This window comes from Ctenopharyngodon idella, chromosome 7, assembly GCF_019924925.1.
Source record: "Ctenopharyngodon idella isolate HZGC_01 chromosome 7, HZGC01, whole genome shotgun sequence".
NCBI lineage: Eukaryota > Metazoa > Chordata > Actinopteri > Cypriniformes > Xenocyprididae > Ctenopharyngodon > Ctenopharyngodon idella.
The window spans coordinates 49864995-49892041 of record NC_067226.1 but is presented as its reverse complement, the minus strand read 5'-3'; the positions used below and the strand labels follow the sequence as shown (position 1 = coordinate 49892041).

At 42.1% G+C, this 27047-nt stretch overlaps 1 long non-coding RNA gene across 1 annotated transcript; it reads right to left on the bottom strand.

Annotated features, from left to right (window-relative positions):
- Window positions 1-12222: 12222 nt before the first annotated feature.
- LOC127516372 (uncharacterized) lies at window positions 12223-21526 on the bottom strand. The gene is made up of 3 exons (XR_007930977.1): window positions 21390-21526; window positions 20807-20858; window positions 12223-12274 (listed from the first exon to the last, which is right to left on the bottom strand). It is a non-coding gene; the product is annotated as an uncharacterized LOC127516372 (long non-coding RNA).
- Between the last annotated feature and the right edge of the window lie 5521 nt (window positions 21527-27047).

The following is a 27047-nucleotide window of genomic DNA, read 5'->3' as shown; positions in this document are numbered from 1 at the left end:
AAAGTTTGCGTTTTCAGGCCCCCAGAATGCCGTTGTGGTGTAAATGAACGGATAAATCGGTACAAAGATGTCTATGAGTTGAAAACGGTGTCATGTAAACTGCCCCTGAGACCGGACGAGATTGGTTTGTGCTGTTCATGTCGAGAAGACGCTGGCAAATTTCTGTAGTAGAACTAATAAACTCTGTTTTGAAGTGCTCCTTTTTGGTTTTTCGAATATTTCCTTTCATGTAGTGTGTAATAAAGCTGTTTGTCAATGTGAAAGCTCAAAGTTTCAAAGATCAAATATCAGATGAATGGAGTTTTTGTCTTCTAAAAGAAAGAATCAATTCTATACTGAAACGAGTCATCAGTGATTCAGTCTCACTTCCTGCTGAACCTATGTAGGTTTGTAACTAATTTACATAATGCCAGCCTGTGGTCTTCATTGGATGAATGTAAACCTGTTGAAGAGACTGTTGTAGGCATCATAGGGCCACTTAACCAGCTTTATAGGGACATATTTATCATTAATAAATCCAATTTCTTTCAATTTCATACATTTTAGCTAACTGAATATTGCTTTTTCCACAGCTAGTCATAATTAAACAACGTTTTAACTGAATATATTTAATTGTTCTTACAATGAACTGATTTATGCTGTTTTAACCCTCAGGTTGTGTTCAGGTCATTTTGACCCAGAGAGGATTTTCTTGCTAGTTATGAAAATGCTAACGTAATGTTAACTTTATCGCATTGGACTAAAACTTACTGACCCATTTATTCACCCAGGATGTAACTACTTCTCCAATTTTTTTGAGAATTAAAAAAAAAAATTTTTTGATTTTTCCCCCCCTAACACTTGTGGTATTCCAGGTCAAAAATGACCGGCCTACAAAAAAATTGCTTATAAATCTCGCATTACTCTATATTATCACCAAATATTGGATTCAATCTTTTTGTGAACTTGTTTTCTTTCAGTTAGGACAGGTTTTGTATTGTAAAAATGAGCATCCATTGAAAATGAATGGGGGAGATCGAAAATAAGAGAAATATTTAGAGTTCACATTCACGTATTTTACATGTGTACTTGCAAAGATAAAGGTCTTGGACCTGTGCATGCATGGATGCACACACACACACACATTCATGTACACAAACAAACTACTATTTCGAGTATTACAGGCTGTTTTTCACAGAGATGAACTTTATCCTCAGATCAGTGAGGCCTATGTTCAATCACTTTCAAAAATAAATATGAAACTTGTACTAACTGAAGGAAATCAAGTTGACAAAAAGGTTGAATCCAATATTTTGTGATAACAAAACGAGAGATTTATAAACTCTTTTTATAAGTAGTCATTTTTGACTGTGAACACTACGAGTGTTGTGCAAAATAAAAGCATTTCATAATAAACTCCCTGGTTAAACATTAAAGCACACTAGTGTGATAAACAGTGCAAATTTTTCCATATTTTGTTGAATATTGACAAATTTATCCACAAAAAAAATGCTTTTTTCACTCAAAAACGGAGGTGATTCCGCTCAGATCAACGAGGCCTGATCAATCAGTTCCAAAAGTAATTTGTTAAAAAGATTTAATCTAATATTTGGTTATAATATATTTAAATGAAATCAAATAGATGCAAATGAGTTTATTATCATATGAGAATATAAATGTAGAAATCAGTTTCATTCATGTTTGACTGACAAATATGCATTACATTAAGCTTACATTAAGATTGTTTATGTTAAAACTGTGTTATACAAATGCATGGGAATTTAATATGCCATTCAAACACATAAATCTTACATTTAGGCCTAAATATTTTTCAGTGTATGCTAAAAGAATGACTGATGTTGTGACTGATATAGCTTGTAACTAGATGTATTGTTTGTTTGTTTGTTTGTTAAGTGAAAGTGGCAGTTAGCTGCCATTCATGTTAATAAGTGTTAAACAATTACTGCAAATTAGAAGCTTTGTTTTTCTGACTACAGCCTAAAATGCGACACCTCTGAGGCGCCAATGCCAGGGGAACCTTTCCCTGAAATCCCAGTGAAATATTTTCAGATCACAATCCACACTGAAGGGTTGTTCCAAACCCGTAAGGCCCTACGTATGTCTCTGTCTTCCTTTCTTCTGCTGAACACAAAAGATGATGTCTGAAGAATGTTTCACGGTTTTGACTGACTTTGTCTTTCAATGAATGGACAAAAAAAAAAAACACTTTTTAAAAATATCTTCTATTATCCACAGAAGAAAGAAGGTGATACAGGTTTTGAAAGACGTGTGATGATAGAATGATCATTTTTGGGGTGGACTGTGCCTTTAAGACCTGTCTGATGTGTAAAAACAGAACTGGTGTCTGATTTACTTTGAAACAATTTTCACTTTAAAGTGGATAGTACATTTCACAAATAGTTACAAAGAAACAGTGAATTAAACATGAAGTGGAACGACTGAGAAGTTAATCACATACATGGCATTCTTCATGGCACAGTAATGACAGCTGACATCTCAAACACTTCGCCTGAAGGAATTACGGGAGTAAATGACAAATGTCCAATGTCATCGTTAAAAGGGGTTTTCACAGCAATGTCATAGATTAGAAGAGTCATTTTTGGTCCTCCAAAGAACCTTTCAGTGATCGGTTCTTAAAATAACCATCTTTTTCTCCGTGTGAAGAATAATTTAATAATCTAAAGAAGCTTTAGTGCAGTGGAAACGTTCATGATGGAACTAGATGAACCACTTGCGCTGAAGTATGTCCCATTGTTTGATGTTAAGTGCTTGTCTTTTGTGTGTTTAGTGTGTGTAGGTGGATAAGCATGTTGCAGGCTGGTGTGGCTCATGGTTATGTACTTAATGACTGATACATTTCAAACAAAAGTTGTTCCTGATGCACTTAAATTCTAGTGACAACTTTCATTCTCCGAGGCTTGACGTTTGACGTCATTGGCGCTTTTAGTGCAAAAAAAAAAAAAAGATGTGAAAATAGCAGTGAGCATTTTTGTGTGTTCTATTTTGTCTTGTGTTTTTAGGTAGGTTTTGGTTGACAATGTGCATCAAAAGTCAGTATATTTTCTCCTTTTTGTCTGTTTTTTGAAGTTTTAAATAAAACAGAGATTATTGATTCACTATTTCAGACTTTCTTCTTCAAAATGTGATGTTTAATTCAATGTGTTACTTGTCATTTCTTTGTAATTATTTGTGGAGTTTACTAGCAACTTCTGAGTGAATTTTGATTCACCAGTTTTTTAAAATTTACAGTGATTTTCTTTTAGTGACGATGTTACCACACTGTAAAAAAGAATGGTTGGTTTAACTTAAAAAAGTAAGTTACCTGGTTGTCCTAAAATTTTGAGTTCATTGAAATTGTAAATTTGAGTTAATACAACGAAGGCGATTTGGTTTAATCAGCAGAAACCAAAATATTATGTTATCTGAACCACATTAATTATTGAAGTTGATCTGACAAAAGAAAAAATGTTGTGATAACAAATCATGAAAATAATTTTTTACAGCGCATAACGAATTAATCAAGGATTTAAGTAACAAGCACAGATATCCGTGCAAATCCAGTTATTACAATAACGTCTCATTAGTTAATGTTAGTTAATGCATTTACTATTATAAATTACACTCTAAAAACTGCTGGGTTAAAAACGACCCAAGTTGGGTTGAAAATGGGCAAACCCATCGGTTGGGTTAAATGTTTGACCAATCTGCTGGGCAGTTTTATTTGACCCAACTATTGTTTAAAAATTACTAAATGGCTGACTTAAAATGAACCCAACATTTAACCAAACCGCTGGGTTAAAACAACCCAATCGCTGTGTTTGTCCATGTTCAACCAAACTTGGGTTGTTTTTAAACCAGCATTTTTAGAGTGTAATAATGAGCAATATGTTTGTTACAGTATTTATAAAAAATACTTGTATAAAAATAAAAATACAACTTCATTGGTAGTTCATGTCAGCTCAGGTCTATTAAACAACAGATGCAACTTCAGATTTTTATAATGTATTCGTAAATATTGCAATAAATATTAATACATGCTTTAGAAGTATTATGTAATACTAATGTTAACCAATAAAATCTTATTGTGAAGTGTTACAGATTCTCCAGTAAAGCACACAATCTCACAAACACTTCTTGATATTCACACTGGACATTATATATGTATTTATTTATTGGATCTCAGTAAGGAAACCAACAGATAAAATGCTGCAGATTCCTCCTCAGCACTCCCTGCTCTGCTATTGGATGGCACGGTTCACGTAATCAGTGCATGCTGAGTGTGTGTTCAGCGTGGGAAGTGTGTGCATGCACACATATTCAGGATGGGTGTGTTCGGAGATGTGTGGCTGTCTGGGGTTTTCTTTTCTCAGGTCTGAGGCTAAAAATAATGTGTATCCTTGATCAGCAATGTTACGCCTGAGGCTTGTGAATAACTTCCGCCTCTCTGAGGTTTCTCAAGTTTGAGTCAAGTGAGTGGGTGACTTGAGATCTAGATTACAGTGAATCTTATCAGCATTTGACTGCCGTTATCTTGTTGTCTTTTATTTTGCTAACTACACCCTTAATACAAATAATGGTTCTTTTTTTGGCACTGATGGTTCTATGAGAAACCTTTTCCATTGCACTAATGGCTCTTTAGATTGTTCACATTCATTGATCACAATAGAACATAGATAACATAACAAATGTTTAAACTGAGAAATTTTACAATTTTATGCACAAAATGAGCTCATTTTAAATTTGATGCCTGCTACAGGTCTCAAAATAGTTGGGACGGCGACATGTTTACCATGGTGGAGCATCTCCTCTTCTTTTCAAAACAGTGTGAAGACGTCTGGGCATCGATGTTATGAGTTTCTGGAGTTTTGTTGTTGGAATTTGGTCTCATTCTTGCCTGATATAGTTTTCCAGCTGCTGAAGAGTTTGTGGTCGTCTTTGATGTATTTTTCTCTATAGGTGAAAGATCTGGACCGCAGGCAGGCCAATTCAGCACCCGGACTCTTCTACGACGAAGCCATGCTGTTGTAATAGCTGCAGTATGTGTTTGCATTGTCCTGCTGAAATACACAAGGCCTTCCCTGAAATAGACGTCGTCTGGAAACCTTTATATACCTTTCAGCATTCATAGTGCCTTCAAAAACATGCAAGCTGCCCATACCGTATGCACTTATGCACCTCCATACCATCAGAGATGCTGGCTTTTGAGCTGAACGCTGATAACACGCTGGAAGGTCTCCCTCCTCTTTAGCCCGGAGGACACGGCGTCCGTGATTTCCAACAAGAATGTCAAATTTGGACTCGTCTGACCATAGAATACTTTGAAACAGTCCATTTTAAATGAGCCTTGGCCCACAGGACACGACGGCGCTTCTGGACCATGTTCACATATGGCTTCCTTTTTGCATGATAGAGCTTTAGTTGGCATCTGCAGATGGCACGGCGGATTGTGTTTACCGACAGTGGTTTCTGGAAGTATTCCTGGGCACATTTAGTAATGTCATTGACACAATCATGCCGATGAGTGATGCAGTATCGTCTGAGGGCCCGAAGACCACGGGCATCCAATAAAGGTCTTCGGCCTTGTCCCTTACGCACAGAGATTTCTCCAGTTTCTCTGAATCTTTTGATGATGTTATGCACTGTAGATGATGAGATTTACAATTTGACGTTGAGGAACATTGTTTTGAAAGTATTCCACAATCTTTTTACACACTCTTTCACAGCTCTGCCCATCTTTACTTCTGAGAGACTCTGCCTCTCTAAGACATCCCTTTTATAGCTAATCATGTTACAGACCTGATATCAATTAACTTAATTAGTTGCTAGATGTTCTCCCATCTGAATCTTTTCAATATTTCTTGCTTTTTCAGCCATTTGTTGCCCCCGTGCCAACTTTTTTGAGACCTGTAGCAGGCATCAAATTTGAAATGAGCTCATTTAGTGGATAAAATATTATAAAAATGTTGTATATAAAATAAAAATAATAATAATAATAATAATAAAATATTAGCTCATGTGATTTGAAAGTCTTTTAGTTTTCATTTTATTTAAATTTAAAAAATGTCCCAACATTTCTGGAATTCGGGTTGTATGTTGTGAACCTTTATTTCTAAGAGTGATGATGTATTAATGCAAAAACATCACTGTATGATGGAACGTCACACTTGTAGGTTTAGAATATACAGCTGTTTCTAAACGTCTGAGACCTTATTGAAATAAAGGACGGGCGCTCTAACAAGGAGGCTAAAGACCGCAGTCTCTAGAGCGCCTCTTGAGATCAGGGGAGTGAGGTTTACACACACAGCTCTTACCGGCCTACATCCGTCACACTCACCCCCCTAAACCTCACTCCCATCCGGGTCACGGCACCAATGTAACCCCTCCTGTTCGAACCACCCGCTCTAAGTGGGACTCGAACCCAACGCCCATGCCGATGGACCAGGGTTCAAGTCCTGCTTAGAGTGAGTGTTTTGAACAGGAGGGGTTACAATAATATGAAATTAAAAAGAAAATGTTGCTGTAGTTAATTTCAATAAAAGTCTTCAAAAAAAAAAAAAAAAAGTCATTTTTATTAGTTTTTGCTTAATAAATGTCTATTTTTATTCATTTTTATTTCAGTTTTAGTTATTTTAGTGTGTCAAGTTAAACTAAATGAAAATGAGAAACGTTGACTTGGCAACTCTCTGAAATAAAATAAGGTTTTATTTAATTTTATTTTCAGTTTTCAGGTTTTTTTAAGTAATGATTTTATGGTTGTAGTTTGTACAGATGGTCAGATTTTCTTCTTCCATTGAAGCTCAAGATGTTTTTTGTAGACAAATCTCAAAGTCTTTTTTCTGATAATATAATCGGCATCTTCATGCTTTTTACTCAGCTTCCGGTGACGTGGTATCAATAACTGAACTGCTTTTGTTGTTCAGTCATGATCTGTGTGATGCCATAGAAATGCACTGATTTCACATCAAAGTGCAGATTTGTTTCTTCATAGGAGTTCCTTGTGTATTTCACACTAATTGAATTGAAGTGCATCAGTGTCCCATGGAAACAGATGCATTGATAAACACGGTAAACCCAGAATATCTGCGTTTGAGCGTGTGATTCACTGACGTACTGAAGGCAGTCTACAAATGAATTCCGTATACATATTTCTGTAGATGTTTTCCCAGGTGAACAGCATTTCTGTAGAGCTCATAAAACTGTGTGATGAACGTGTTTGACGTCACAGATGAAGATAAATGAGACTGATAGAGGAAGTGCTGGGATTTTGCTGAAATTATTTGATGAATAGGCTATTATATGTTGCTTACATCACAACTTACTGAAACAAAAGCACTAAAATTACTAACAGGAAATATATATATATATATATAAAGTATATATAAGTAGTTATCTTGAATGATTTACTTGAAGCAGGTTTATTATCGTTAACTAAAACTAAAAATATTAAAACATTTTTGTTAATTGCAACATGGCTGAAATACAAATATTAGAAGAAAAACTAAATGTTCACCAAATTTGAAATGTTACCTTGACAACTGAAATAAGTGAAAGCACTAAAATGACAAACTTGAAATACAAAAAAAAAAAAAAACTAAAATTAAACTAAAACTAAAACTGAAATGAACATAAATTAACCTTAATAGTTAAATTTAAACAAAAAAAGAAGAAAAAAGCACATAACAAAATGACAAAAAAACTGAACTAAAATTAAAAATACATCTGACAATATAAAAATAAAGGCTACTTCTAAATTTAGAGGAGATTTTGTAGAAATTTTATTAATAATATCTCTATAAATAATAGTAAAATAGGCAGGTAGATATTATTGCTACTTGTTGGGCGTTACTCATCTTGTTTGTCTGCGAGGTTAAAATAGGCTGAGAAGTATCATTTTCAAAATGACATGATGGTGATGATATTACTGAGACTCTGTATCTGACGTCATGGTCACGTGTTCACATTCAGACCGCAGGGGGAGTGGAGCGGCGCCCTCTACTGGCACAACACTGAGCCACACTTACAGAAGAATAGCTTTTTATTTCATATTCATAAGAGAATATGAAATACTTTCTAACTTCTTTTCTTTTAGAGCTTGAAGATTTTTGTAGGCAGAATGACAGAAATGTAAATAACTGATACTGAAAAACAGCTGGTGTAGGATTTACTTCAAAATAATTTTCACTCAGAAAAGTATTTTCTTGTAAAACAATTTATATTTACATTTTTACAGTGCATGCTCCATTATATATTATTGTAAATCATTCCTGGCAATAAAGATATAATAGAAATATTTCTTCAGCATCATGGCTTCTGCTCAGATTCTTTGCAGCATGTTTCAAACACAGTTTATGATTTCTGATATTATGTCTCTTCAAATGTCTCAGAATCAAATGCAAAACACTGTAGATTAAACGAAGGATGATTGGAGCTCAACAGTTTCTGTTTACTTTGACTAGCAGGTTGGAATGTGAGTTAGTTTGTACTCGTTAACAACAGAGTAAATGTGTGGGTGTGGAATAATGCTGCTGTCTGGCAGCTGAAGAGAAACAGACACTTTGATAAAGTGGAAATTCCTGCCTCTTGTTTCTCTTGACAGAAGTGGATGAATTGCCACTTAGCAGACGCTTGTCTTGTCAAAGTGAGACACGGTGCAAAAACAACAGTGTTTGTGGCAACATGTTCACCGTGACAGAACAGGTTCCAGATCTCAGTGACTCTTTTGTTTCTAAGACAAGAGTAATAGGTAACAGCAGGGCAAGTTGTCACAGGATGCTTGTCTTCTTTAGCAGCAGTTCAAATCTATCTATCTATCTAGTTTAGATCTTGCTTTTTTAATTTGCATTGACCAGCTTTACTCTCCATGTCAAGTCAGCTTTATTTATACAGCACTTCATACAATGTTTCAAAGCAGCTTGACAGTGATAACAGGAAAATGATTCAATGATGCAAACAGAGTTCATTTCAGCTGTACAGCAGCTCTAGAAGAAAACAGTGTCATTGTTCAGATGAAGTCAGTTCAGTGTTGATTCAGTTTTGCTGTAAAGATCATCAATAGAGGATATGCATTGACGCCACTTTCCCGCCGGAACACGCTCCCTCAGCCGGACTGAGTGGCAAAGAGCTGCTGCATGACTGGATTTAATAGGGGAATCTATGAAAACTTGAGTAAGACAAACATTTAAACTAAAGGCTGGACTTGATAGTGTTCCTTACAACTTACCAAAGATCCAGTAATCCATGGATATTGACTTGCAGCTAGGAATTGTTTTCTGACATTTATGATTTCAACGCCAGGGATATACATAAAGCAAATTTTCCTGTGAACGCTTTATAAATGCTATATAGGTAGGTCTAAATCCGAGTGATCACTTATATCAGTGTTATATATATATATCGTCATATTGTCCAGCCGTAAAACTTGTATATTTTTTGTTAGTGTTTATTTAAAAACACCCAATATGCAGAATATAAGATGGTAAATATTTAATTCATGAGTTGTCAATACAATATATATCAATACAATATATAGGGTATGATTTTACCCCAAAATCCAACATATTGACACAAAATAATAACTTTGTTTCTGTGAATAGCAGCAATTCATTGCTTCTCTTTTCTGTAACTTTCGGCAGTCTGTAAAAATATACCTCAGGTTTCTTGTCAAATCTATTTGTAGAGTCAATCGCAAAGATCTTTCCCGTTTTAGACGTGTTGGGTAGTTTTTGTGTTAACCAGATCCTGGGTCGGACGTAACAACCCGGTGTTTGGCCAGTTTTTTTGTTACTCAGATCCTGGGTCGGACATAACAACCCAGTGTTTGGGTAGTTTTTGTGTTACCCAGATCCTGGGTCAGATGTAACAACCCTGTGTTTGGCCAGTTTTTGTGTTACTCAGATCCTGGGTCGGACGTAACAACCCAGTGTTTGGGTAGTTTTTGTGTTACTCAGATCCTGGGTCAGACGTAACAACCCAGCGTTTGGGTAGTTTTTGTGTTACCCAGATCCTGGGTCGGACGTAACAACCCAGTGTTTGGGTAGTTTTTCTGTTACTCAGATCCTGGGTCAGACGTAACAACCCAGTGTTTGGGTAGTTTTTCTGTTACTCAGATCCTGGGTCAGATGTAACAACCCAGTGTTTGGGTAGTTTTTCTGTTACTCAGAACCTGGGTCAGAAGTAACAACCCAGTGTTTGGGTAGTTTTTCTGTTACTCAGATCCTGGGTCAGATGTAACAACCCAGTGTTTGGGTAGTTTTTGTGTTACTCAGATCCTGGGTCAGACGTAACAACCCAGCGTTTGGGTAGTTTTTCTGTTACTCAGATCCTGGGTCGGACGTAACAACCCAGCATTGGGGTAGTTTTTTTGTTACTCAGATCCTGGGTCGGACGTAACAACCCAGCGTTTGGGTAGTTTTTGTGTTACTCAGATCCTGGGTCGGACAAAACAACAAAGCGTTTGGGCAGTTTTTCTGTTACCCAGATCCTGGGTCAGATGTAACAAACCAGTCTTTGGGTAGTTTTTCTGTTACTCAGATCCTGGGTCAGACGTAACAACCCAGTGTTTGGGTAGTTTTTGTGTTACCCAGATCCTGGGTCAGACGTAACAACCCAGCATTTATGCAGTTTTTGTGTTACTCAGATCCTGGGTCGGACGTAACAACCCAGCGTTTGGCCAGTTTTTCTGTTACTCAGATCCTGGGTCGGATGTAACAACCCAGTGTTTGGGTATTTTTTGTGTTACTCAGATCCTGGGTCAGACATAACAACCCAGCATTTATGCAGTTTTTGTGTTACTCAGATCCAGGGTCAGACGTAACAACCCGGTGTTTGGCCAGTTTTTGTGTTACTCAGATCCTGGGTCGGACGTAACAACCCAGTGTTTGGGTAGTTTTTGTGTTACCCAGATCCTGGGTCGGACGTAACAACCCAGTGTTTGGCCAGTTTTTCTGTTACTCAGATCCTGGGTCAGACGTAACAACCCAGTGTTTGGGTAGTTTTTGTGTTACCCAGATCCTGGGTCGGACGTAACAACCCAGTGTTTGGCCAGTTTTTCTGTTACTCAGATCCTGGGTCAGATGTAACAACCCAGTGTTTGGGTAGTTTTTCTGTTACTCAGATCCTGGGTCGGACAAAACAACAAAGCGTTTGGGCAGTTTTTCTGTTACCCAGATCCTGGGTCAGATGTAACAAACCAGTCTTTGGGTAGTTTTTCTGTTACTCAGATCCTGGGTCAGACGTAACAACCCAGTGTTTGGGTAGTTTTTGTGTTACCCAGATCCTGGGTCAGACGTAACAACCCAGCATTTATGCAGTTTTTGTGTTAATCAGATCCTGGGTCGGACGTAACAACCCAGTGTTTGGCCAGTTTTTCTGTTACTCAGATCCTGAGTCGGATGTAACAACCCAGTGTTTGGGTAGTTTTTGTGTTACTCAGATCCTGGGTCAGACATAACAACCCAGCATTTATGCAGTTTTTGTGTTACTCAGATCCAGGGTCAGACGTAACAACCCGGTGTTTGGCCAGTTTTTGTGTTACTCAGATCCTGGGTCGGACGTAACAACCCAGTGTTTGGGTAGTTTTTGTGTTACCCAGATCCTGGGTCAGACGTAACAACCCGGTGTTTGGGTAGTTTTTGTGTTACTCAGATCCTGGGTCAGACGTAACAACCCAGCGTTTGGGTAGTTTTTGTGTTACCCAGATCCTGGGTCGGACGTAACAACCCAGTGTTTGGCCAGTTTTTCTGTTACTCAGATCCTGGGTCAGACGTAACAACCCAGTGTTTGGGTAGTTTTTCTGTTACTCAGATCCTGGGTCAGATGTAACAACCCAGTGTTTGGGTAGTTTTTGTGTTACTCAGATCCTGGGTCAGACGTAACAACCCAGCGTTTATGCAGTTTTTGTGTTACTCAGATCCTGGGTCGGACGTAACAACCCAGTGTTTGGGTAGTTTTTGTGTTACCCAGATCCTGGGTCAGACGTAACAACCCAGTGTTTGGCCAGTTTTTGTGTTACTCAGATCCTGGGTCAGATGTAACAACCCAGTGTTTGGGTAGTTTTTCTGCTACTCAGATCCTGGGTCGGACGTAACAACCCAGTGTTTGGGTAGTTTTTCTGTTACTCAGATCCTGGGTCAGATGTAACAACCCAGTGTTTGGGCAGATTTTCTGTTACCCAGATCCTGGGTCAGATGTAACAACCCTGTGTTTGGCCAGTTTTTGGGTTACCCAGATCCTGGGTCAGATGTAACAACCCAGCGTTTGGGTAGTTTTTGTGTTACTCAGATCCTGGGTCAGATGTAACAACCCAGCGTTTGGGTAGTTTTTGTGTTACTCAGATCCTGGGTCAGATGTAACAACCCAGTGTTTGGGTAGTTTTTCTGTTACTCAGATCCTGGGTCGGACAAAACAACAAAGCGTTTGGGCAGTTTTTCTGTTACCCAGATCCTGGGTCAGATGTAACAAACCAGTCTTTGGGTAGTTTTTCTGTTACTCAGATCCTGGGTCAGACGTAACAACCCAGTGTTTGGGTAGTTTTTGTGTTACCCAGATCCTGGGTCAGACGTAACAACCCAGCATTTATACAGTTTTTGTGTTACTCAGATCCTGGGTCGGACGTAACAACCCAGCGTTTGGCCAGTTTTTCTGTTACTCAGATCCTGGGTCAGATGTAACAACCCTGTGTTTGGGTAGTTTTTGTGTTACCCAGATCCTCGGTCAGACGTAACAACCCGGTGTTTGGCCAGTTTTTCTGTTACTCAGATCCTGGGTCAGATGTAACAACCCTGTGTTTGGCCAGTTTTTGTGTTACTCAGATCCTGGGTCAGATGTAACAACCCAGTGTTTGGGTAGTTTTTCTGTTACTCAGATCCTGGGTCGGACGTATCAACCCAGTGTTTGGGTAGTTTTTGTGTTACTCAGATCCTGGGTCGGACGTAACAACCCAGTGATTGGGTAGTTTTTCTGTTAACCAGATCCTGGGTCGGACGTAACAACCCAGCGTTTGGCCAGTTTTTCTGTTACTCAGATCCTGGGTCAGACGTAACAACCCAGTGTTTGGGTAGTTTTTGTGTTACTCAGATCCTGGGTCAGACGTAACAACCCAGCGTTTGGGTAGTTTTTGTGTTACACAGATCCTGGGTCGGACGTAACAACCCAGTGTTTGGCCAGTTTTTCTGTTACTCAGATCCTGGGTCAGACGTAACAACCCAGTGTTTGGGTAGTTTTTCTGTTACTCAGATCCTGGGTCAGATGTAACAACCCAGTGTTTGGGTAGTTTTTGTGTTACTCAGATCCTGGGTCAGACGTAACAACCCAGCGTTTATGCAGTTTTTGTGTTACTCAGATCTTGGGTCGGACGTAACAACCCAGTGTTTGGGTAGTTTTTGTGTTACTCAGATCCTGGGTCAGACGTAACAACCCAGCGTTTATGCAGTTTTTGTGTTACTCAGATCCTGGGTCAGACGTAACAACCCAGTGTTTGGCCAGTTCTTGTGTTACTCAGATCCTGGGTCAGATGTAACAACCCAGTGTTTGGGTAGTTTTTCTGCTACTCAGATCCTGGGTCGGACGTAACAACCCAGCGTTTGGGTAGTTTTTTCTGTTACTTAGATCCTGGGTCGGACGTAACAACCCAGTGTTTGGGCAGTTTTTCTGTTACCCAGATCCTGGGTCAGATGTAACAACCCTGTGTTTGGCCAGTTTTTGGGTTACCCAGATCCTGGGTCAGATGTAACAACCCAGTGTTTGGGTAGTTTTTCTGTTACTCAGATCCTGGGTCGGACGTAACAACCCAGCATTTGGGTAGTTTTTGTGGTACTCAGATCCTGGGTCGGACATAACAACCCAGTGTTTGGCCAGATTTTGTGTTACTCAGATCCTGGGTCGGACATAACAACCCAGTGTTTGGGTAGTTTTTGTGTTACCCAGATCCTGGGTCAGATGTAACAACCCTGTGTTTGGCCAGTTTTTGTGTTACTCAGATCCTGGGTCGGACGTAACAACCCAGCGTTTGGCGAGTTTTTCTGTTACTCAGATCCTGGGTCAGACGTAACAACCCAGTGTTTGGGTAGTTTTTGTGTTACTCAGATCCTGGGTCAGACGTAACAACCCAGCGTTTGGGTAGTTTTTGTGTTACCCAGATCCTGGGTCGGACGTAACAACCCAGTGTTTGGCCAGTTTTTCTGTTACTCAGATCCTGGGTCAGACGTAACAACCCAGTGTTTGGGTAGTTTTTCTGTTACTCAGATCCTGGGTCAGATGTAACAACCCAGTGTTTGGGTAGTTTTTGTGTTACTCAGATCCTGGGTCAGACGTAACAACCCAGCGTTTATGCAGTTTTTGTGTTACTCAGATCCTGGGTCGGACGTAACAACCCAGTGTTTGGGTAGTTTTTGTGTTACCCAGATCCTGGGTCAGACGTAACAACCCAGTGTTTGGCCAGTTTTTGTGTTACTCAGATCCTGGGTCAGATGTAACAACCCAGTGTTTGGGTAGTTTTTCTGCTACTCAGATCCTGGGTCGGACGTAACAACCCAGTGTTTGGGCAGATTTTCTGTTACCCAGATCCTGGGTCAGATGTAACAACCCTGTGTTTGGCCAGTTTTTGGGTTACCCAGATCCTGGGTCAGATGTAACAACCCAGTGTTTGGGTAGTTTTTCTGTTACTCAGATCCTGGGTCGGACGTAACAACCCAGCATTTGGGTAGTTTTTGTGTTACTCAGATCCTGGGTCGGACGTAACAACCCAGCGTTTGGGTAGTTTTTGTGTTACTCAGATCCTGGGTCAGATGTAACAACCCAGTGTTTGGGTAGTTTTTCTGTTACTCAGATCCTGGGTCGGACAAAACAACAAAGCGTTTGGGCAGTTTTTCTGTTACCCAGATCCTGGGTCAGATGTAACAAACCAGTCTTTGGGTAGTTTTTCTGTTACTCAGATCCTGGGTCAGACGTAACAACCCAGTGTTTGGGTAGTTTTTGTGTTACCCAGATCCTGGGTCAGACGTAACAACCCAGCATTTATGCAGTTATTGTGTTACTCAGATCCTGGGTCGGACGTAACAACCCAGCGTTTGGCCAGTTTTTCTGTTACTCAGATCCTGGGTCGGATGTAACAACCCAGTGTTTGGGTATTTTTTGTGTTACTCAGATCCTGGGTCAGACATAACAACCCAGCATTTATGCAGTTTTTGTGTTACTCAGATCCAGGGTCAGACGTAACAACCCGGTGTTTGGCCAGTTTTTCTGTTACTCAGATCCTGGGTCAGATGTAACAACCCAGTGTTTGGGTAGTTTTTCTGTTACTCAGATCCTGGGTCGGACGTAACAACCCAGTGTTTGGGTAGTTTTTGTGTTACTCAGATCCTGGGTCGGACGTAACAACCCAGTGTTTGGGTAGTTTTTCTGTTACCCAGATCCTGGGTCGGACGTAACAACCCAGCGTTTGGCCAGTTTTTCTGTTACTCAGATCCTGGGTTGGACGTAACAACCCTGTGTTTGGCCAGTTTTTGTTTTACTCAGATCCTGGGTCAGATGTAACAACCCAGTGTTTGGGTAGTTTTTCTGTTACTCAGATCCTGGGTCGGACAAAACAACAAAGCGTTTGGGCAGTTTTTCTGTTACCCAGATCCTGGGTCAGATGTAACAAACCAGTCTTTGGGTAGTTTTTCTGTTACTCAGATCCTGGGTCAGACGTAACAACCCAGTGTTTGGGTAGTTTTTGTGTTACCCAGATCCTGGGTCAGACGTAACAACCCAGCATTTATGCAGTTTTTGTGTTACTCAGATCCTGGGTCGGACGTAACAACCCAGCGTTTGGCCAGTTTTTCTGTTACTCAGATCCTGGGTCGGATGTAACAACCCAGTGTTTGGGCAGTTTTTCTGTTACTCGGATCCTGGGTCGGACGTAACAACCCAGTGTTTGGGTAGTTTTTGTGTTACTCAGATCCTGGGTCAGACGTAACAACCCAGTGTTTGGGCAGTTTTCTGTTACCCAGATCCTGGGTCGGACGTAACAACCCAGCGTTTATGCAGTTTTTGTGTTACTCAGATCCAGGGTTGGACGTAACAACCCAGTGTTTGAGTAGTTTTTGTGTTACCCAGATCCTGGGTCAGACGTAACAACCCGGTGTTTGGCCAGTTTTTCTGTTACTCAGATCCAGGGTCGGACATAACAACCCAGCGTTTGGGCAGTTTTTGTGTTACCCAGATCCTGGGTCAGATGTAACAACCCAGCGTTTATGCAGTTTTTGTGTTACTCAGATCCAGGGTTGGACGTAACAACCCAGTGTTTGGGTAGTTTTTCTGTTACTCAGATCCTGGGTCGGACGTAACAACCCAGTGTTTGGGTAGTTTTTGTGTTACCCAGATCCTGGGTCGGACGTAACAACCCAGCGTTTGGCCAGTTTTTCTGTTATTCAGATCCTGGGTTGGACGTAACAACCCTGTGTTTGGCCAGTTTTTGTGTTACTCAGATCCTGGGTCAGACGTAACAACCCAGTGTTTGGGCAGTTTTCTGTTACCCAGATCCTGGGTCGGACGTAACAACCCAGCGTTTATGCAGTTTTTGTGTTACTCAGATCCAGGGTTGGACGTAACAACCCAGTGTTTGAGTAGTTTTTGTGTTACCCAGATCCTGGGTCAGACGTAACAACCCGGTGTTTGGCCAGTTTTTCTGTTACTCAGATCCAGGGTCGGACATAACAACCCAGCGTTTGGGCAGTTTTTGTGTTACCCAGATCCTGGGTCAGATGTAACAACCCAGCGTTTATGCAGTTTTTGTGTTACTCAGATCCAGGGTTGGACGTAACAACCCAGTGTTTGGGTAGTTTTTCTGTTACTCAGATCCTGGGTCGGACGTAACAACCCAGTGTTTGGGTAGTTTTTGTGTTACCCAGATCCTGGGTCGGACGTAACAACCCAGCGTTTGGCCAGTTTTTCTGTTATTCAGATCCTGGGTTGGACGTAACAACCCTGTGTTTGGCCAGTTTTTGTTTTACTCAGATCCTGGGTCAGATGTAACAACCCAGTGTTTGGGTAGTTTTTCTGTTACTCAGATCCTGGGTCGGACGTAACAACCCAGCATTTGGGTAGTTTTTGTGTTACTCAGATCCTGGGTCAGATGTAACAACCCAGTGTTTGGGTAGCTTTTCTGTTACTCAGATCCTGGGTTGGATGTAACAACCCAGTGTTTGGGTAGTTTTTGTGTTACTCAGATCCTGGGTCAGACGTAACAACCCAGCGTTTGGGCAGTTTTTCTGTTACCCAGATCCTGGGTCGGACGTAACAACCCAGCGTTTGGGTAGTTTTTGTGTTACTCAGATCCTGGTTCGGATGTAACAACCCAGTGTTTGGGTAGTTTTTGTGTTACTCAGATCCTGGGTCAGACATTACAACCCAGCATTTATGCAGTTTTTGTGTTACTCAGATCCAGGGTCGGACATAACAACCCAGTGTTTGGGTAGTTTTTGTGTTACCCAGATCCTGGGTCAGACGTAACAACCCGGTGTTTGGCCAGTTTTTCTGTTACTCAGATCCTGGGTCAGACATAACAACCCAGTGTTTGGGTAGTTTTTGTGTTACTCAGATCCTGGGTCAGATGTAACAACCCAGTGTTTGGCCAGTTTTTGTGTCACCCAGATCCTGGGTCAGATGTAACAACCCAGTGTTTGGGTAGTTTTTGTGTCACCCAGATCCTGGGTCAGATGTAACAACCCAGTGTTTGGGTAGTTTTTGTGTTACTCAGATCCTGGGTCGGATGTAACAACCCAGTGTTTGGGTAGTTTTTGTGTTACTCAGATCCTGGGTCAGACGTAACAACCCAGCGTTTGGGCAGTTTTTCTGTTACCCAGATCCTGGGTCGGACGTAACAACCCAGCGTTTGGGTAGTTTTTGTGTTACTCAGATCCTGGTTCGGACATAACAACCCAGTGTTTGGGTAGTTTTTGTGTTACTCAGATCCTGGGTCAGACATTACAACCCAGCATTTATGCAGTTTTTGTGTTACTCAGATCCAGGGTCGGACATAACAACCCAGTGTTTGGGTAGTTTTTGTGTTACCCAGATCCTGGGTCAGACGTAACAACCCGGTGTTTGGCCAGTTTTTCTGTTACTCAGATCCTGGGTCAGACGTAACAACCCAGTGTTTGGGTAGTTTTTGTGTTACTCAGATCCTGGGTCAGATGTAACAACCCAGTGTTTGGCCAGTTTTTGTGTCACCCAGATCCTGGGTCAGATGTAACAACCCAGTGTTTGGGTAGTTTTTGTGTCACCCAGATCCTGGGTCAGATGTAACAACCCAGTGTTTGGGTAGTTTTTGTGTTACTCAGATCCTGGGTCGGACGTAACAACCCAGTGTTTGGGTAGTTTTTGTGTTACCCAGATCCTGGGTCAGATGTAACAACCCAGTGTTTGGGTAGTTTTTGTGTTACTCAGACCCTGGGTCAGACGTAACAACCCAGTGTTTGGCCAGTTTTTGTGTCACCCAGATCCTGGGTCAGATGTAACAACCCAGTGTTTGGGTAGTTTTTGTGTTACTCAGATCCTGGGTCAGACGTAACAACCCAGTGTTTGGCCAGTTTTTGTGTCACCCAGATCCTGGGTCAAATGTAACAACCCAGTGTTTGGGCAGTTTTTCTGTTACTCGGATCCTGGGTCGGACGTAACAACCCAGTGTTTGGGTAGTTTTTGTGTTACTCAGATCCTGGGTCAGACGTAACAACCCAGTGTTTGGGCAGTTTTCTGTTACCCAGATCCTGGGTCGGACGTAACAACCCAGCGTTTATGCAGTTTTTGTGTTACTCAGATCCAGGGTTGGACGTAACAACCCAGTGTTTGAGTAGTTTTTGTGTTACCCAGATCCTGGGTCAGACGTAACAACCCGGTGTTTGGCCAGTTTTTCTGTTACTCAGATCCAGGGTCGGACATAACAACCCAGCGTTTGGGCAGTTTTTGTGTTACCCAGATCCTGGGTCAGATGTAACAACCCAGCGTTTATGCAGTTTTTGTGTTACTCAGATCCAGGGTTGGACGTAACAACCCAGTGTTTGGGTAGTTTTTCTGTTACTTAGATCCTGGGTCGGACGTAACAACCCAGTGTTTGGGTAGTTTTTCTGTTACTCAGATCCTGGGTCAGATGTAACAACCCAGTGTTTGGGTAGTTTTTCTGTTACTCAGATCCTGGGTCAGACGTAACAACCCGATGTTTGGCCAGTTTTTCTGTTACTCAGATCCTGGGTCAGATGTAACAACCCAGTGTTTGGGTAGTTTTTCTGTTACTCAGATCCTGGGTCAGACGTAACAACCCGGTGTTTGGCCAGTTTTTCTGTTACTCAGATCCTGGGTCAGATGTAATAACCCAGTGTTTGGGTAGTTTTTGTGTTACCCAGATCCTGGGTCAGACGTAACAACCCAGCATTTATGCAGTTTTTGTGTTACTCAGATCCAGGGTCGGACGTAACAACCCAGTGTTTGGGTAGTTTTTGTGTTACCCAGATCCTGGGTCAGACGTAACAACCCTGTGTTTGGCCAGTTTTTGTTTTACTCAGATCCTGGGTCAGATGTAACAACCCAGTGTTTAGGTAGTTTTTCTGCTACTCAGATCCTGGGTCGGACGTAACAACCCAGCGTTTGGCCAGTTTTTCTGTTACTCAGATCCTGGGTCGGACGTAACAACCCTGTGTTTGGCCAGTTTTTGTTTTACTCAGATCCTGGGTCAGACGTAACAACCCAGTGGTTGGGTAGTTTTTCTGTTACTCAGATCCTGGGTCGGACGTAACAACCCAGCGTTTGGGTAGTTTTTCTGTTACTTAGATCCTGGGTCGGACGTAACAACCCAGTGTTTGGGTAGTTTTTGTGTTACTCAGATCCAGGGTCGGACGTAACAACCCAGTGTTTGGGTAGTTTTTGTGTTACCCAGATCCTGGGTCAGACGTAACAACCCTGTGTTTGGGCAGTTTTTGTTTTACTCAGATCCTGGGTCAGATGTAACAACCCAGTGTTTAGGTAGTTTTTCTGCTACTCAGATCCTGGGTCGGACGTAACAACCCAGCGTTTGGCCAGTTTTTCTGTTACTCAGATCCTGGGTCGGACGTAACAACCCTGTGTTTGGCCAGTTTTTGTTTTACTCAGATCCTGGGTCAGACGTAACAACCCAGTGGTTGGGTAGTTTTTCTATTACTCAGATCCTGGGTCGGACGTAACAACCCAGCGTTTGGGTAGTTTTTCTGTTACTTAGATCCTGGGTCGGACGTAACAACCCAGTGTTTGGGTAGTTTTTGTGTTACTCAGATCCTGGGTCAGATGTAACAACCCAGTGTTTGGGTAGTTTTTCTGTTACTCAGATCCTGGGTCAGATGTAACAACCCTGTGTTTGGCCAGTTTTTGTTTTACTCAGATCCTGGGTCAGACGTAACAACCCAGTGTTTGGGTAGTTTTTCTGTTACCCAGATCCTGGGTCGGACGTAACAACCCAGCGTTTGGCCAGTTTTTCTGTTATTCAGATCCTGGGTTGGACGTAACAACCCTGTGTTTGGCCAGTTTTTGTTTTACTCAGATCCTGGGTCAGATGTAACAACCCAGTGTTTGGGTAGTTTTTCTGTTACTCAGATCCTGGGTCGGACGTAACAACCCAGCATTTGGGTAGTTTTTGTGTTACTCAGATCCTGGGTCGGACGTAACAACCCAGCGTTTGGGTAGTTTTTGTGTTACTCAGATCCTGGGTCAGATGTAACAACCCAGTGTTTGGGTAGCTTTTCTGTTACTCAGATCCTGGGTCGGACATAACAACCCAGCGTTTGGGCAGTTTTTCTGTTACCCAGATCCTGGGTCAGATGTAACAACCCAGCGTTTGGGTAGTTTTTGTGTTACTCAGATCCTGGGTCGGATGTAACAACCCAGTGTTTGGGTAGTTTTTGTGTTACTCAGATCCTGGGTCAGACGTAACAACCCAGCGTTTGGGCAGTTTTTCTGTTACCCAGATCCTGGGTCGGACGTAACAACCCAGCGTTTGGGTAGTTTTTGTGTTACTCAGATCCTGGTTCGGACATAACAACCCAGTGTTTGGGTAGTTTTTGTGTTACTCAGATCCTGGGTCAGACATTACAACCCAGCATTTATGCAGTTTTTGTGTTACTCAGATCCAGGGTCGGACATAACAACCCAGTGTTTGGGTAGTTTTTGTGTTACCCAGATCCTGGGTCAGACGTAACAACCCGGTGTTTGGCCAGTTTTTCTGTTACTCAGATCCTGGGTCAGACGTAACAACCCAGTGTTTGGGTAGTTTTTGTGTTACTCAGATCCTGGGTCAGATGTAACAACCCAGTGTTTGGCCAGTTTTTGTGTCACCCAGATCCTGGGTCAGATGTAACAACCCAGTGTTTGGGTAGTTTTTGTGTCACCCAGATCCTGGGTCAGATGTAACAACCCAGTGTTTGGGTAGTTTTTGTGTTACTCAGATCCTGGGTCGGACGTAACAACCCAGTGTTTGGGTAGTTTTTGTGTTACCCAGATCCTGGGTCAGATGTAACAACCCAGTGTTTGGGTAGTTTTTGTGTTACTCAGACCCTGGGTCAGACGTAACAACCCAGTGTTTGGCCAGTTTTTGTGTCACCCAGATCCTGGGTCAGATGTAACAACCCAGTGTTTGGGTAGTTTTTGTGTTACTCAGATCCTGGGTCAGACGTAACAACCCAGTGTTTGGCCAGTTTTTGTGTCACCCAGATCCTGGGTCAAATGTAACAACCCAGTGTTTGGGCAGTTTTTCTGTTACTCGGATCCTGGGTCGGACGTAACAACCCAGTGTTTGGGTAGTTTTTGTGTTACTCAGATCCTGGGTCAGACGTAACAACCCAGTGTTTGGGCAGTTTTCTGTTACCCAGATCCTGGGTCGGACGTAACAACCCAGCGTTTATGCAGTTTTTGTGTTACTCAGATCCAGGGTTGGACGTAACAACCCAGTGTTTGAGTAGTTTTTGTGTTACCCAGATCCTGGGTCAGACGTAACAACCCGGTGTTTGGCCAGTTTTTCTGTTACTCAGATCCAGGGTCGGACATAACAACCCAGCGTTTGGGCAGTTTTTGTGTTACCCAGATCCTGGGTCAGATGTAACAACCCAGTGTTTGGGTAGTTTTTCTGTTACTTAGATCCTGGGTCGGACGTAACAACCCAGTGTTTGGGTAGTTTTTCTGTTACTCAGATCCTGGGTCAGATGTAACAACCCAGTGTTTGGGTAGTTTTTCTGTTACTCAGATCCTGGGTCAGACGTAACAACCCGATGTTTGGCCAGTTTTTCTGTTACTCAGATCCTGGGTCAGATGTAACAACCCAGTGTTTGGGTAGTTTTTCTGTTACTCAGATCCAGGGTTGGACGTAACAACCCAGTGTTTGGGTAGTTTTTCTGTTACTTAGATCCTGGGTCGGACGTAACAACCCAGTGTTTGGGTAGTTTTTCTGTTACTCAGATCCTGGGTCAGATGTAACAACCCAGTGTTTGGGTAGTTTTTCTGTTACTCAGATCCTGGGTCAGACGTAACAACCCGATGTTTGGCCAGTTTTTCTGTTACTCAGATCCTGGGTCAGATGTAACAACCCAGTGTTTGGGTAGTTTTTCTGTTACTCAGATCCTGGGTCAGACGTAACAACCCGGTGTTTGGCCAGTTTTTCTGTTACTCAGATCCTGGGTCAGATGTAATAACCCAGTGTTTGGGTAGTTTTTGTGTTACCCAGATCCTGGGTCAGACGTAACAACCCAGCATTTATGCAGTTTTTGTGTTACTCAGATCCAGGGTCGGACGTAACAACCCAGTGTTTGGGTAGTTTTTGTGTTACCCAGATCCTGGGTCAGACGTAACAACCCTGTGTTTGGCCAGTTTTTGTTTTACTCAGATCCTGGGTCAGATGTAACAACCCAGTGTTTAGGTAGTTTTTCTGCTACTCAGATCCTGGGTCGGACGTAACAACCCAGCGTTTGGCCAGTTTTTCTGTTACTCAGATCCTGGGTCGGACGTAACAACCCTGTGTTTGGCCAGTTTTTGTTTTACTCAGATCCTGGGTCAGACGTAACAACCCAGTGGTTGGGTAGTTTTTCTGTTACTCAGATCCTGGGTCGGACGTAACAACCCAGCGTTTGGGTAGTTTTTCTGTTACTTAGATCCTGGGTCGGACGTAACAACCCAGTGTTTGGGTAGTTTTTGTGTTACTCAGATCCAGGGTCGGACGTAACAACCCAGTGTTTGGGTAGTTTTTGTGTTACCCAGATCCTGGGTCAGACGTAACAACCCTGTGTTTGGGCAGTTTTTGTTTTACTCAGATCCTGGGTCAGATGTAACAACCCAGTGTTTAGGTAGTTTTTCTGCTACTCAGATCCTGGGTCGGACGTAACAACCCAGCGTTTGGCCAGTTTTTCTGTTACTCAGATCCTGGGTCGGACGTAACAACCCTGTGTTTGGCCAGTTTTTGTTTTACTCAGATCCTGGGTCAGACGTAACAACCCAGTGGTTGGGTAGTTTTTCTATTACTCAGATCCTGGGTCGGACGTAACAACCCAGCGTTTGGGTAGTTTTTCTGTTACTTAGATCCTGGGTCGGACGTAACAACCCAGTGTTTGGGTAGTTTTTGTGTTACTCAGATCCTGGGTCAGATGTAACAACCCAGTGTTTGGGTAGTTTTTCTGTTACTCAGATCCTGGGTCAGATGTAACAACCCTGTGTTTGGCCAGTTTTTGTTTTACTCAGATCCTGGGTCAGACGTAACAACCCAGTGTTTGGGTAGTTTTTCTGTTACCCAGATCCTGGGTCGGACGTAACAACCCAGCGTTTGGCCAGTTTTTCTGTTATTCAGATCCTGGGTTGGACGTAACAACCCTGTGTTTGGCCAGTTTTTGTTTTACTCAGATCCTGGGTCAGATGTAACAACCCAGTGTTTGGGTAGTTTTTCTGTTACTCAGATCCTGGGTCGGACGTAACAACCCAGCATTTGGGTAGTTTTTGTGTTACTCAGATCCTGGGTCGGACGTAACAACCCAGCGTTTGGGTAGTTTTTGTGTTACTCAGATCCTGGGTCAGATGTAACAACCCAGTGTTTGGGTAGCTTTTCTGTTACTCAGATCCTGGGTCGGACATAACAACCCAGCGTTTGGGCAGTTTTTCTGTTACCCAGATCCTGGGTCAAATGTAACAACCCAGCGTTTGGGTAGTTTTTGTGTTACTCAGATCCTGGGTCGGATGTAACAACCCAGTGTTTGGGTAGTTTTTGTGTTACTCAGATCCTGGGTCAGACGTAACAACCCAGCGTTTGGGCAGTTTTTCTGTTACCCAGATCCTGGGTCAGACATTACAACCCAGCATTTATGCAGTTTTTGTGTTACTCAGATCCAGGGTCGGACATAACAACCCAGTGTTTGGGTAGTTTTTGTGTTACCCAGATCCTGGGTCAGACGTAACAACCCGGTGTTTGGCCAGTTTTTCTGTTACTCAGATCCTGGGTCAGACGTAACAACCCAGTGTTTGGGTAGTTTTTGTGTTACTCAGATCCTGGGTCAGATGTAACAACCCAGTGTTTGGCCAGTTTTTGTGTCACCCAGATCCTGGGTCAGATGTAACAACCCAGTGTTTGGGTAGTTTTTGTGTCACCCAGATCCTGGGTCAGATGTAACAACCCAGTGTTTGGGTAGTTTTTGTGTTACTCAGATCCTGGGTCGGACGTAACAACCCAGTGTTTGGGTAGTTTTTGTGTTACCCAGATCCTGGGTCAGATGTAACAACCCAGTGTTTGGGTAGTTTTTGTGTTACTCAGACCCTGGGTCAGACGTAACAACCCAGTGTTTGGCCAGTTTTTGTGTCACCCAGATCCTGGGTCAGATGTAACAACCCAGTGTTTGGGTAGTTTTTGTGTTACTCAGATCCTGGGTCAGACGTAACAACCCAGTGTTTGGCCAGTTTTTGTGTCACCCAGATCCTGGGTCAAATGTAACAACCCAGTGTTTGGGCAGTTTTTCTGTTACTCGGATCCTGGGTCGGACGTAACAACCCAGTGTTTGGGTAGTTTTTGTGTTACTCAGATCCTGGGTCAGACGTAACAACCCAGTGTTTGGGCAGTTTTCTGTTACCCAGATCCTGGGTCGGACGTAACAACCCAGCGTTTATGCAGTTTTTGTGTTACTCAGATCCAGGGTTGGACGTAACAACCCAGTGTTTGAGTAGTTTTTGTGTTACCCAGATCCTGGGTCAGACGTAACAACCCGGTGTTTGGCCAGTTTTTCTGTTACTCAGATCCAGGGTCGGACATAACAACCCAGCGTTTGGGCAGTTTTTGTGTTACCCAGATCCTGGGTCAGATGTAACAACCCAGCGTTTATGCAGTTTTTGTGTTACTCAGATCCAGGGTTGGACGTAACAACCCAGTGTTTGGGTAGTTTTTGTGTTACTCAGATCCTGGGTCGGACATAACAACCCAATGTTTGGCTAGTTTTTGTGTTACTCAGATCCTGGGTCGGACATAACAACCCAGTGTTTGGCTAGTTTTTGTGTTACTCAGATCCTGGGTCGGACGTAACAACCCATTGTTTGGCTAGTTTTTGTGTTACTCAGATCCTGGGTCGGACGTAACAACCCATTGTTTGGCTAGTTTTTCTGTTACTCAGATCCTGGGTCGGGCGTAACAACCCATTGTTTGGCTAGTTTTTCTGTTACTCAGATCCTGGGTCAGACGTAACAACCCAGTGTTTGGCCAGTTTTTGGGTTACCCAGATCCTGGGTCAGATGTAACAACCCAGTGTTTGGGTAGTTTTTGTGTTACTCAGATCCTGGGTCAGACGTAACAACCCAGCGTTTGGGTAGTTTTTGTGTTACTCAGATCCTGGGTCGGACGTAACAACCCATTGTTTGGCTAGTTTTTCTGTTACTCAGATCCTGGGTCGGGCGTAACAACTCAGCATTTGGGTAGTTTTTCTGTTACCCAGATCCTGGGTCGGACGTAACAACCCAGGGGTTGAGTTATTTATCGCAGGCTTTTTGCTCCCTCTTCAGGAGAGAGCAGTGCAGCTCCGTCAAATTCGTGCATGTCTTCAGTAAAATACAGGTTTGTGTATGTTTTAATTTATCTAAAAATTCGTTATTGTTCTGTATATTGTTTAATTTTATGCAAAGCAATATACAGGGGCGCGATGTGAGTCCCCTAAACTCACGTGATGGAAAGCCTGATGCCTTGCATAAAATGCTATGATTTTATTCAAAAAGATGCAGAATATAAATACTTAGAATGTTAAAATATGTTATCAGAATTGTACACTGATTATTTATGGACAGGTTATGGAGTCAGTCACAGCATTTTTCAGCTACAAGTGAAACGCAGGTGGCGGTCTGAAGTTAGCAGTTCCCCCGACGCGAGTCATCTCCGGCACGAGATCCAGCGCCGTTACGGTGGAAACAACAGAGACTGGTCAATTACACTTGAATTTCTTCTAAATGTTTAATTTTTAGTTCTAGTATTTGTTAAAAGAGCTTAAATGTAGGCAATATGTATTAAAAACACGATAAAATATGCTATACTATAAAATATGATCAAAAATAAAGGAATTATCATGCAAACCAGTGGTTGTGTGGAGTATTTAAAAAAAAAAAAAGAGAGTTTCAGTTAATCTGTAAACATTAATTCATGTTTGAAGTAAAAGAAAAAATACGCTAATATTATAGTAAAAATGAATCAACCCATTATACTGGGTTAAATAAACAACCCAATTTGCTGGGTAAAATTAACCCCACATGTGTTCTGTTCTATATTTACCCAGCCCAAACTGGGTTGTTTTTAACCCAGTGTCTTTTAGAGTGCAGTCTTTGTTGATACTTCAGGGCTGTTGTGGTTGTGTCTGCATTTCCTCCATCTGATCTGGATATGAACCAGATCCAGCTGACTACGGTAACCTCAGGATAAACAGAGAGGACCTGTTTCCATCTGGTATTAAGATGCGTTTTGGTCGATCAGATCACAAGTAGACGAGGGAGACACATTCCCGTTTACACCTGGTGTTTTAATCCGTCTTTTTTGTCCACTTTCAATC